Source organism: Physcomitrium patens, chromosome 2 (genome assembly GCF_059467195.1).
Source record: "Physcomitrium patens ecotype Gransden chromosome 2, ASM5946719v1, whole genome shotgun sequence".
NCBI lineage: Eukaryota > Viridiplantae > Streptophyta > Bryopsida > Funariales > Funariaceae > Physcomitrium > Physcomitrium patens.
In genome coordinates, this window is record NC_143411.1 from 23,036,645 (window position 1) to 23,050,636 (window position 13,992).

Consider the following 13,992-nt stretch of genomic DNA (forward strand, 5'->3'; position numbering starts at 1 on the left):
CAAAGAAGTCTTTTCATTAGCCAAATATGAAAATTAAGGAATATGGATGAATAAAGAAATGGATGAATGTACTAGAGATCCCAATGTCCAAAAATATAATTTTTTTCTAGTAAATAAATAAATAAATAATCATAATAAATATATCAATTCTAATCAAATATCTCAATTGACCAAAAAATAATAATATTAAAAAAATATATATACTTACAAATATTTGTGCTAAAAATATTTTTAAGGATAATATTTGTACGAAAAATATTTGTTCTGAAAAATAATGAAGCAAATAAGCACATTTTGTTTTAATTATATCAAATTATACAATCAAGTTATATCTAAAAAATTAATATTTATTAAAATTTATAGGATAAATTTAGGATCTTATTAGGATTTTTTAAAGATTTTATCAAGATTTGTTAAGATTTTGATTTTTATATTATTCAGATCTATTTAGAAATTTTTTAGAATTTACTTAGATATTACAAAATTTTAGATCTAATTATAACATAATTCTATAAATTTTTCAATGTTTGTTTAAAATTTTATCTCTTTAGGCATCTACTATTGAAAATATATTTGATTTGATAATTAAATAGGACTTCAATTACTAGGAATTTTCTTTGGATATAGAAGTATTTCCTTTAAGTGCCTTCCAAAATCTAAGTCTTAGTATTTTTTCCAAAGATTTAAGAGAATTAAGTTTACCTTTGGATATAAGAGTGAATTTCCAAGAAATATTCTAACATCTATAGCTACACTTTTAGAGGAATAACAATCTAATTGGCACCACAAAGTTAATTCATCCATATTGTCATCTTTTTTGGTTGTCAATAATGAACTATCATTATTGCAAATTACTAAAAAAAGGGAGAAAACTGTCCAAGATGACTAGTAGCAATTAGCTTATAGCTTAAAGTATTCAGAAATAAAAGAGCTGCTAAAATGGCTTTCTAAAAGATTTTAATTTTTAATCAAGGGCCAGCTCAAAATTTGAAATTCTAATAGAGCTTAAGAAGTTAGGATATGAAAAAATTGTAGGACCCAAGATAGAGTTACCATCATGTAAAATTGTTTGATTAACTTAAGAAGGAATAGATGAAGAAATGCTAAATTAGAATATGTAACTCCATAAAATTCTAACCACATTGCAAAGACGGTTGTGAAGACTAAATGTTTTGAAAATTAAAAATATAATTGTAACAAAATAGCCAATCTTAAAAAAAAATGGACAATAACTTACTTTAACTATAATGTTAGAAAATAGTGCTAAGTATACAAATAAACAAAGATCATAGAAGGCAAGATAAACTTAATAAGGATGGAGATGCCAACATTATACTCATTATTTTCCAAAAGTCCAAAGATTTTGAAAGTTGATGGATAATTCAATTGAAGAACCAACCAATTTGAAGGAGTGGAAATTGGAGCTAAATATTATTAAACTAAAATAACCAAACTTAGAAAGACAAAAAAAATATATGTAGGATAAGCTTCATTTATTAATTAAAATTTTAGAGATATAAAATCAATAGTTAGTACAAGTTTCAAAGGAAGCATACCTTGAATTGCTACTAGAAGGAGAAGTTTCAAATAAAATTGCTAAAAGAAGCAAAAAGATTGAATTTCAAGAGATAAGCATCAAAATATAGTGAGAATATTGGCACAAGAATATAATATGATGGAAAGGAAATGTGGAAATGTTGGTGATCTAGTGGCTCAGATTAGATTAAAAATATCAAATTCTTTTAATAATATAAGTAAACACCAAATGTTAAATTTTTAACTCTACTAAGCTTGCAACTAAGCAGTTAAGATGATTTCATTTATATATGATTGTATGTTTAGTTTGGATATCTATGCCAATTTTTTTTTATTATTTTCATTTATATGTACTTTTGATTTTATACAAATTACTATAGAATTATCATTTTGGATTTTCAAATAAATACAAAGATATCTTTTTCATCCTTTTAAATAATTATATTTTAATTTAATTTATTTTTATATATTATATATTTCATAAAAATAAACTAATTTTTTCTTATAGAAGAAAAATAAATAATTTTATTACAAATTATAATAGATAAGTACTATAGTTACTACCGAAATAGGCATAAAAATTCATAATATTTATTTTAATCCATCTAAAGTTTTAGGCAAGTGTATTTAAATTTTTTAAAAGAATATTGGCTTTTTTTGTAAGTAATTTAGAATTTTTTAGGCATAGCTAAAAAAAATTTAAAAATAATTCATCCATTGCAACTTATAATGATTTAAAATAAAACTTGAATTATATTTAAATTTTAAATTTTCCAAAATTTATGCACTCATATAGTATAATTTTTGAGATATTAGGCTTAAACCTCCTATAATATTTTATTTTGACAGAATATAGAAAAAAATGTAATTTTCCTATTCAACATAAAAATCTATTATTGTAATTATATTGGAATAAAGAATCCAGATCACAACATCTATATAACTTTGTTGATTTTTTTATTTAAAATAATATAAGTTATTTTTTATAGAAATAATTTTTTAAAATAAACTTCTAAGTACTAACTTATTATAAGATATTTCATAAATAACTTTATGGTATAGCTTACTGTAGAATAGGTAAATAAATTTTGTGATAAGTTACTAGTTGGTTATTGACAACCTTGAGAATTAGATTGATAGTTAGGCAGTTTAGTTGGTAATAGTAGGTTGTTAGTGGAATAAATGGTTAAGAATTGAAAGGGTCATAACCTTTGGAATCCGCTTGCCGATGGATCATCTTTTGGGTAGGATAAAGAGGTTGAGAAGTGAGAGATGAGAGCCAGACTGTGAGAATTATAAGCCAAGGTAAGCTTGATGCTACCTCTTTGTTTTCTTTGCTTTTATTATTTGCTTATGAAGAATTGTAATTGAGAGAAGTATTGTTGAATTGATAGTAGTAGAATGGATTACGTGTTGAATTAAGACAAAAGTAGTAAGCCTTGGTGTTTTGTAGTTTGATAATTGATTTCAGATAGCCAGAGTATAGTCAATTGTGACACTAACAGACCCAATTTATGTAACCAGTCTTTTTCCGTGTTCGAACCCACCTCTATTAGTTCAATTGCTTTGTTATACTGAAGCTTGAACACAACGAGAACAATACTTACAAAAATTAGTAGTGATAAATTTTTATATAATATACATTCTTTTTTAAGTTTAGTAGATACTATAAATAACAAAATATTATTATTTTAGAAAATCTTATACTTTATTTAATTATTAAAGCTACTTATTCTTTGTTAGTTTTAATTTTTTTTTCCAATATCATTCTTACAATACTTCATTTTATAAATTTTGATATCAATGTTTGTCAAGGATATAAATTTTAAAGAAAGAAAATTTCAATATATTCTTATATCATTCAAAAAGACTACAAAATCATTTAAAGATAATATAATATTAAATTAAAATGGCTATTATTAAAGACAAGATAATTAGAAAGTCTTGAAACAAGGCTAAGAATTAAAAAGGCATTGACAAGAGTGAAAGAGGCTTCACTCTTGCTTCCATATATATTCTTAACTGGAGTTACATGGTGATGTCCTATAGGATCTTCAAAATATGTTGATTTTACAAGATACATATCTTAACTTGTAAAGCAAGTTTTCTATGTTTTAGAATTGATTTAAATAGTTATTGAATTCTTTTTTAAAGATCAATTGAACAATCATAGGGACAATGCTTTAGAAGAATATTTATATTTATATTTTTTTTATTTTTTAATTACATTATTTCCTTCGATAATGTTGAATAGTATGCTTAGATTTTCTATAATATAAGTACAATCTTTTTTGACAATGTCAAGTCTTTTCTTACTTAGTGAAATAATTAAAATATATTATATCAATTTGCATAGGCTTTAGCCTTAATGAATAATTTTTTGAAAACTTAAGGATTATTTTCATGACTTGACTTATACATCTTCACTGAAATCTTTATTCTTGGTATCTTTCAAAAAATTAATTGTCATATACAATGTTTTAAGCAATAAATTGTTCCAATGAGCATGCTTTTGGATTTTTCAAAAATAAGTCTTTAAAATTATTTTTAAAAAATTAAAGAAAAAATAAATATTATACTAATTTCTATATATAAGTGCTTACAACTTATTATTATTATAGATTATATTGAAGACATTTCTAATAGCTCATTAATATCTTATTTTGGATTAATATTAAAATTAATTTTTTTATAAATATAAAATATTCTAAATCTTATACTTATATATGTATATATATATATAACATCAACTTTATGCTATCAATAAAATTAAAATTTCTAAATGCATCTTCTTAACATATATATTATATACAAATACCATTAATTGTACCAAGCTCTAGTCATTTTAATGATAAATTATAAATTTTTTATCTTCTTTACTATTATAAATTAATTAGCTTGATCCTTATTCACAACTATTTTTTAATATATTCCTAGTTATTTTAATAAATTAGTATTTCTTTCGATATAGATCACTATCTATTCTAATGTATGATCAATTACTTCAAAAGCCTCTAATTAGATGTATAATTATTAGTAAAGATACAATATTTTTAAAAAAGAATAAATATTAAATCCTTACATATTCACTATCTTAGGTATATATTATTTATATTCTTTTTTTAAAACATTATTTTATTATTTTTCATCCTAAGTAAAGATTTTAAATAATAAACTTTTTTTAAGTGATAAATAGTCATTAATGTTGAGTTTAAATCTTTAATAAAGATTAATATTTAAGAGATAATTTTATTATTTTTTAATTATATAATTGATGGATGTAAGTAGATTTTTTTTATATAAGATCTTATAATAACTTAATTAAACATAAAGATTTAATTGTAGCTAAAAAAAAATTTTAAAAGAAATGAATTATATAAGAATCTTTTTATCAATACTAAATTATCTTTATTTCATATCTTTTTTATATATACTACTTATAATGGCTTATTTATCTATCAAATGGGTGTATGTATAATAATTTTAAATGACTATTTAATAGATAAGTTTTATATGGAATTATTGATGGAATTTAATATGCTTTAAATGATCTTTTTTTATGAACTTGATTTTGAATTTAAAATAAACCTTGTTTGAAATTTTTTTAAAATCCAATAGTATTATGACCTATCAATTTAAATATATAATAAAAAAATTGAAACCAAAAAAAATCATTAGATTTTTACCAAAATAATTCTTAAATATCTGAAAGACACTAAATATCTAAGTCTATTATATAAAGATCTAATACATCTTTTTTTTATTGAAAAGATATTTTTATGCAGATTAGGCTTTAAACATTCATGATAGAAAATCTACTTTTAGTTACTGTTTTTTACTTGGCCATTGTATTGTACATTAGATAAGCTACAAACAAAGATGTATTGTATTAAGTTCAATAAAAAGTGCAAATATAGCTATTTCACAAGCCTCTACCATTTTTATTTGCCTTTATTAATTTTTAATTAGTTGCCTTCAATTAACTTTTAATACTACATACTCAAATAATCAAAGTGCCATCAAAGTCACTTGAAAACTAAGATTGAACAACCAAATTAAATATATAGCAATTCAAATTAATTTTATCAAAAATTAAGTTGTTTTTTGCAAAGTACAAATAAACTGTATTTTTATTAATACCATGGCTGCCAAGTTATTCATCAACTATATATATATATATATATATATATATATATAATTATTGTGTAGGCTTAATAGGTCAGATTAATTCTATGATTTAAAATAAAAATAGGAATAACTTTGTAAATTCATAAATACCTTTTTAGATTTAAACTTTCTTGAGATGTATCAAATTAAAAAGTGTTATATAATAAAATCACTATTTTTTTACAAATTAAATATAATTATTAATATTTATTGATGATTAAAATATATTTTTTTATAACAATTAGAAATTTTAAAAAAAAACTGTAATACATCTATATATGTAATTAATTAAATTATTTATTATCTATAATTGAGACATAAATTAAATTTCTAATTTGATAATATATGATTGAATTAAATTAAATTAAATTTAAAAAAATATTTTTATTATTAAGATTTTAATATTATTCATATGATAATTATTTTTTTAAATCACTATATCGTATGTCATTTTTTTTATTAATTATGGTTACTTTAAAAAAAAAAAAAAAAAAAAAAAAAAAAAAAAATCTTGATACAAATGATTTAATACAAATGATTTAATACAAATGTTATTAGACCAAGAATTGTACAAGAGTCATTAGTTGTCTAGGATGTGGGAAGCAAGGGTTGCAACAGTCCATGAGCTGCATCGTCCATTGCTCTGTTGCGTTATCGGTAGCCTCACAAACCTTTATTATCACTTTGCTGGTTGTTTCTTCTGTTTCATTTATAACCCTTACACACCTTGTTCTTGTGCTTTGTTGGTTGTATGAAGATGTGTTCTTCAATGATGAATCACTCCCTCTCCTTGTTCAGCTTCTATTTGAATTACTAGTATCCGTGGTCTCAGCATTTCAAAATAACAAAGTTGAACAAGCTCTATTCATTTCCTAGTAAGCTTGTTGAGTCGTCCTATGTTGTTTTATATAATCAATTCTCCTGGCAGACTTCATTGTTTTGTATCATCAATGCCTCTTACATGCATCGTTATTTTGTATTATTGATACACCTCACACCTTGCAACGGGGTGGAGTTAGCAGTCTTGGGAGGAGTGGTCCAAAGTGGTTTTACTAAACAAACACAAAAATATATATATATATATATATATATATATATATATATGTGTGTGTGTGTGTGTGAGTGTGTGTGTGTGTGTGTGAGTGTGTGTGTGTGTGTGTTTGTGTGCATATATTAAACCACTAACCAGGTCATTAGAATCATCAGTAATTTGCAAAAAATCACCAAAATTTCAAGCAAACACAATTGGGCATAACAACGAGGAAATACACATACCCCCCCCCCCTCCCCCCCAAAGGAAAAATATAAAAAATAAAAAATAGTGGTGAGATCAGGAGGAGAAGAGCACTTGGTATAGCATATGACATAAGGAGAGATCAAAAGTAAGGGAAAAAACAAAAAACAAAAAAAACAACAACAACAACAACAACAACAACTCTAAATGGGCAGCCCGCTGAGGCAGCTTGGCAGTGACCAGCCCGCGGGACATTTAGATGTCGACTGGGTTTACGGAGTTCATTCGATGGACCTCGCAATGGCTGGATGAGTGTCAATGCACTGCGGGTGTGGTAAACAGCTTTGGCTGGGGTTCACAGTATCATTGGAAGAATGATTCCTACGGCGAGCCTCATGCTTTCGGATTTTCTGAGGAGGCTTTTACCACTACAGCATTCATCGAAAACGCCACCCAATTGCTTTTCGCAATGCCATTGTCAAGGGTTCGAAAGACAAACAGAAACGTGTGCCTGATATGTTTTTTTGACCCACTGACCATCTGAAACGAGATCTCAGTGGGAAGGGGAAGTTGGTCATGAAAAATCGGTCCAGATAAGGAGCGGTGGTGGCTCGTTCTCCATCACTAGACAATTCTATGCGCTAATTTCATGATGCACGGCGACCCCAAAATGTACTCTGTCAGTTGCAGCGTTGCAACCTACTGAGCACACATTTACACCAAGTTCGAAATCAACCGCCCTGCTGATCTTTATGCTTGTTTCTTCTGTGCATGCAGCTGATTCACACTGCTGCCTCTTGCAATTTTACCCGTTTCCTAGTGGTGATGAATAATTCTTTACCGTTTCAGGGAAACTCATGTAGCGACGCAACCAAGAATGTGGTCCTCAAGTAATGGTAATTTTCGACGACCTGAGTGCGGTGGAAACGACAGCTGATTCAATTGTGTGGACAGCGGCACCGCACGATAGCCAAAATCATTGAAATGATCAGAACCAGGGCCACCAAAGGAAGTTTTGCACAGATGTGGTCTGAGGATGTGATCCCACGTAGTATCCAACCAGGCACCAAAATTTGAGAAGTTCGTAATCCTCACATCTATCACAAGGGACAGGCCGATGTATGGTGAGAGGACGCAATTTCAGTGAACACGCAACCGAGATTCTGAGACTGACGCCGAACACACTGATGTGCGAATGCTTATTTTTCAACCACCTGCCACCTCATCAGTCCGAACCTTTCGAGAAAAGCTCACGATAATGAGCAAGCAGACAACCGATTTATGTTGCGTGAGTCTTAATGGGGCCAGATTAGTTGCTATCATGACGCCAGCAAGACATCGACCATTCTGCAGCTTCTGAGGTCTACGTCATCCCCAAACTGACTAACTCTCAAATTTACAAACGAACACGGGGACCCCGCTAGTCGACGCCTGCTAGATTCCGTTGTCCACTGAATATCTTATCGTAATTCAAGCACTAAGTTCGACCATTAAAGGGGGCGGAACAATTCTAGTGCACTCTCGGGTGCGCCTGCCAATGAACTCGTCATCCTTATGAGAAAACAAAACAACAAAAATGTCTCTACACACGACCAGGGGCGAGACGGTCCAGACTCCTTTACGCTTGCATCTTTTCGAGACAGGGGGCCCTTAAATGAAGCTGATCATGTCGATTCGGGGATCTCATTGCAATCTGCATGTGCTTGATTTCGGGGACATTGACAAACTTCCCTGGAAGTGCAAGTCTCCGCATCCGAGGTTTCCATGTGTGGAAAATCAAATGAAAAGGATTCCAGCGATGATAGTTTCAACGACCATGCTGGCTGCGTGTCGTCCATTCCCTCCCTACAATTCCTAGCCAAAGAACCGGCAAGCTCCAAAGAATGCCTTTAAGCGGAGATAAAAGGCGCCTAACTTTTCCGGCGCATGAGAAACGACTCTACTTCTACCGAACCCAGTCATTCGACTCACCCCAAAAAAACACAAAAACAAAAACAAAAAAACTAAAGCGATTCGTTGACGTGCGATCACTAGCAGCTCGAAGTGAATGAGAGCTGAATCGAGCCGGTAGAAAAGTGTAGAGATCTTTGGGCTGAGGTTTCGTTTCGCTCGTCCTGCAGCTCTATCGAACTTTTCAGTGCATTAAACTAGATGATAGCTGCGTGTAAAGCCTGTGATCAGGCTGAAGCCTTAGCTGCTGGCCGAACCTTGGCCCTTCCTTCACCCCACAGCCATTCAATTCATGACCCTATCTCCTTCGTATATATGAAGAGTTGAGCAAAACTAACACATATCACAAACTATTAGAGGTTAACTTTCATTTGTGTTTTTATTTTTTATTTTTTATTTTTGTCTTCATGGGAGCCTGTTGGGATAAAGCTTGCTATTCAAAATTTGGTGTATTGAGCACAAAAACCGTAATGAAAAAGAAATTAGGTGTATGAATAAGAAAAGCACCAAAAGTTTCTTTCCATACAAACATATTGATATACAATTATGCTTGTTTAAGTCAGCTTTTTTTTATTTTTCTTATAAACAAATATGAAGCCTAGCAAACAAATTTTACTTTTAAATCATTTATATTGTATGTATCTACCTATATATATATATATATATATATATAGATGAAGACTATTTAATACACTTCTCTGATTAGAATTTCCTTTAATCCCTTCAAATCAAGTAAATTAAAAGTTTCATTTTTTATTTTGATTTTTCTTCTTAATTGAGAAGAATAAATTTTGCTAAACTTCAAACCAAATTCAATAATATATACATACGAGTTGGAATCTCACAGTAAAAAATCATGAAATTTTTTAAAAGAAATATACTGAGCTTTGGACCAGATGACCCTTTCTAAATTCACTCATAGAAAATTTTTGTCTTAAACGGGGTTACTGTTTTTGGCAAAATCTGAAGCTTTTTATGATGATGAAAAAATTGCATGATTTCAAAGATAGAACATGGATTTAGTAACTTGAAGCTCTAGAATCACACAGAAAGTTTATATTCAATTTCTCAGTGAATTTAACTCATTTTGTAGAGAACCGATTTCAAACTAATTTCTCAAATAGATGAGTTGAATCCATATTCTTTTTTTCATAACAATACAAAAAACTTCAATTCTTACATCTTGAATGCTTTAATAACTTTAATTTTAATTCCTATTGTTAATTTGAATCTAGTGATACATGACCATTTTCTAAAATACATTACTAGATATAAATTAAGATAAAAACCATACTCTATATCACAAATTATCAGAAATTATTGACTTGCCATTCCTCTAAGTATAATAGAATGACTAACCAAAAATCAAATCTTAATATTTCCACCAAACAATAATGGTTGCTTCATCTTTTTCCATTTAAAAATGAACAGCTTTTTTTTGATTTTGCACCCATTTCATTATTTCCTCTACCCTTTTTCCTTTTAGATCAGATCCAACTTTCAATCATAGTATTATCTTCTTTTTTTTTCTGTTCAAGAAGGTCATGAGTTTCTAGTGCACCGAAAGGATCTCCTGTCGCCGCTTACGACCCGTTGCCGCTGCGACGACGCTGAAACCGACTGATCCCAACACCACGGGACCCTTAGACCGAGTTCAAGCAGAGGGCAACTACGTCGGTATCCATCTCGCGCACACGCGCCGCTTTCGGTGCCTTTCCATCGCCGCGCCTCGTCATCCGCAGCCTCCAATTCCCAGCTGCTGTATATACCCCTCCGCTGCCGTCAAAGACACAGTGCAATTCTTGAGCTCCTAATCTTCCGAGATCTCCCCTCGCTCAGTCAATTTCCCGTGTAGACGGTGAATCTGGCAGCGTGATCGGTGGTGTTGGCGGTGGCGGTGGCGAGGGAGTCAGTAGCTGGGAGATCGGCGGCAGCGTGCCTGAACATTGCCGAATGTAGCCCCGGAGCGAGGCCTTTGTATAGTGGTTTATCAGTTCTGGGCATGGATAACTCCAACCCCACTATTTGATTGTAGCTGCTACACCTGCTGGTCGCGGAGGAAATTGATTTTCGATGACAGCATGCGAGAGAGAGAATGCTCTTTTGCCTTCGCTAAGATATGATGCAGATTCTTCATCTGCGGGATATTCTTGCGTGGTATAACAGACGAAGATCTGCATCATAACCAAGCGGGAGTAAACATTGTGCTACCCCCCCCCCCCACCTCGGCGCTGAATTGGACCGTCTGATTCATCAGTTCTGCTTTGCTTTTGGGTCATGATTGGACATGGTCGTTTTGGTGTTCTTTCCGCTGGTGGCGTGCGCTCGGGCTCTGTACATGAATAATGTGGGCGCCCGCATGAATGAGTCAATCGTGATGAGACTCTCGGCAAACCACCTCATGCTCAAAGTGCTTTAGGCCCTAATAACCTCCACCAGTGGTTTCAGTTAGTAGTTGTCTTCTATCTGTGGTGCCTTCTTGCAGGCCTTGGGGGCACACTCTGCTCGCTCTAACGTGGTCATTTGCTGATTTTTAGGTTGTGAGAATGAAGACTGTGATCAGTGGTGGAAGAGGATTGAGTTTTAGGATTTCAGTGGAGAAGTGTCTAAACAATGCTAACCGTAGCGCGAGCAAGCACTTCCTACAAGCAGTTTCTCTGTGATCAGTATGTGATTGGCCTCTGTTGTTTTGCCGTAAAGGCTACCGCTGAACATTGTCAATTTTTGATTGGCAGCGTGAAACTGATCTAATTGCATCCGCTAAATCGTGCTGCAGATTATTCTGTGTCAATACTGTTGCGTGGTAGAAGAGACACAGGTCTGAATCATAGCCAAGCAGAAGTCGATTGTGATTTCAATTAGACTCCGAATTGGGCCACATTCGTCCTAGTCTCCCCATATCGTTTCGTTTTCTGCTCGGCTTTCCGCGTCAGATTGATCAGGCTCCAAGTACCACTGGTGGTGTGTATCTGAGCATTCTGCGTTCCAAATCATGTAGTTCGCTTTAGAAGGTTATCTATAATGAGAATAGTGACGGGCTCTGACTAACCCACTTCTGCCACTTGTTCGTTGTAATTCCAATCTTCACAAGCGTTTGCTATTCATCCATATGTCTACGACGCTCTAGATTCCAACTGTCGCCCTTGGGTTTGGGATGCAACTATGAATTCTACTCGGTTGTTTTTACATGCTGTTTCAAGTTCGTGGTTCCTGTGGTTGCTTGCCTTTCTTCTGAACTACGTCGCAACATCTAACATCCAGAAGCTGAGAAATAGAATTTTTCATGTCGCTAGGAATGATTTCTTAGCAACGACGATTTTGTGTGGATTGGTGCAGGGTCGAATGAGGGCCAATAACATATTTCTAATTTGTTTTTTTGAACAATGAATGCATTAGTAAAAATATGGGGGTAATAATACTTCATGGAAGTTGAAGTGCTAAGTGAAGTGATTGAAATGTCTGGAGATTAGTGAAGAAGTAGGTGCTTGGTAATGTAATTACAATCGATGTTGTACCAACACAATGCCCCGGACATTGAAAACCGTCTACAGAAGCGTGTGAGGAAATTCCCATGTACAAAACGAGTTGCAATTCAGGTGTACAATTGACGAATATTTCAGAAATAAAAAAGTTCTTGGACACACTCTGCAAGCCCAGAACCTCAGTATAGACACAATCTTGCTGATCTCATGGTGCTGTTCAGCGGAGAGTGTTCGGCTGGCATTTTGGAACAAGATTTGGATTGCCGGCCGAATCCAATTACAGCGGTGATAGGAGGAAGGAAAGTTGTGGATCTTATGGAAGAGGAATCGCAATACAGCAGCACTTGGCAGCGCTGCAAGCTCACCTTCAAACCAAGGTGTCGTTCAATTTTAGATGCGCCACCGCAGTGTCACTGACACGAGATCTCTACTCCCCTGCCCTCCGCTGGGAGCAATACCAGGTGTGCCGTTTTACAGATTTAATCCTACTTGTTTCGAGCACTGGTGCCGGCATTGACAACGATCACGTATTCGTATTTCGAACCACAGCTAGCAAAGCAACACAGCGATCTGGCTTCAGTTTGGTTAGTTCGTGTATCTGAATCATTGAATAAATGTACGCCGATCGTGCATCCATGACGGTGCTTGGTTCTGACTTGCTCTAATCCTCTAAATCTGGCAGTCATATGGATTGACGCTGAAGGCTACGAATTAGTGCGAATTACTCTCATGAACCCCGTCGATGAGAATGTGAAAGTTCAAATTCCTTTAGAGGAGTGATTGGCAATGGCAGAGCTGAATAGAAGGAAAGATTGAAACCTGTCTTCAGATACACTCAGCGAATGCCCCCCGTGTCTATCGATTTTTCAGTTAGCAACCATTTCTTTCCGAGTGCAGAAACATCCATCGTGGAAATCGTGACTGCTCAAATTAGTTCTTACCTCATTGCCTGACATGAACTTCGTAGCCAGTCCCAGTGCACAAAAAGGTCAAAGCACTGATATTCTTTCCCAGGAGAAGTTCACTTCTTGCTCCATGTTTCGATTTCTAGTCGCGAGTCGTTGAGAATTATGGGAGGCTAATAAGCAAAGAAATGCAAGGTCATGTGCTCAAGGAAGTCGAATTACTACGAATGTAGCGCAGCAGTAGCGTCTGTCTAGTTTCCTTCACAATCAATAATTTATAAGGCATTTTAAGAAAGTACGAGGTTATCAAACCACCTCTTGGCAAAACCCTGGATGTCTCACTATGAGAAGAGCTCCAATCAAAGCGCATACGAGAAAACAAACCTGTAATGGGCGTCCCATTCGCTGAGTGTATCGCAAGTAATCACCACTCACAATCTTCGTGACCCACTCAATTAAAGTACTTTCTCCGACACTCTTCCCTCGCTTGTCCGTCACGTGTTGCGAGACGTCAGGCTAAGCCGTGAATGCGCTGCCGGGGTTTAAATGCTATAAATCACACACCACTAGCATCCTCTCTTTTTGACGGCCCAGCCATTCTGGAGAAAGGCCAACTTAGAGCTTTTCACTGTAACTATCCACAGCTACAGAACAGTACTCTCCAAGATCTGAAGCGCTCTAGCGTTCTGATCCTCTGGTTCATATTCCTTGCAATCCC

At 33.0% G+C, this 13,992-nt stretch overlaps 1 long non-coding RNA gene across 1 annotated transcript; it reads right to left on the minus strand.

The window, feature by feature from the left end:
* Window positions 1-326: 326 nt before the first annotated feature.
* LOC141045090 (uncharacterized) lies at window positions 327-5,030 on the minus strand. The gene is made up of 3 exons (XR_012217001.2): window positions 2,746-5,030; window positions 1,557-2,409; window positions 327-1,133 (listed from the first exon to the last, which is right to left on the minus strand). It is a non-coding gene; the product is annotated as an uncharacterized LOC141045090 (long non-coding RNA).
* Between the last annotated feature and the right edge of the window lie 8,962 nt (window positions 5,031-13,992).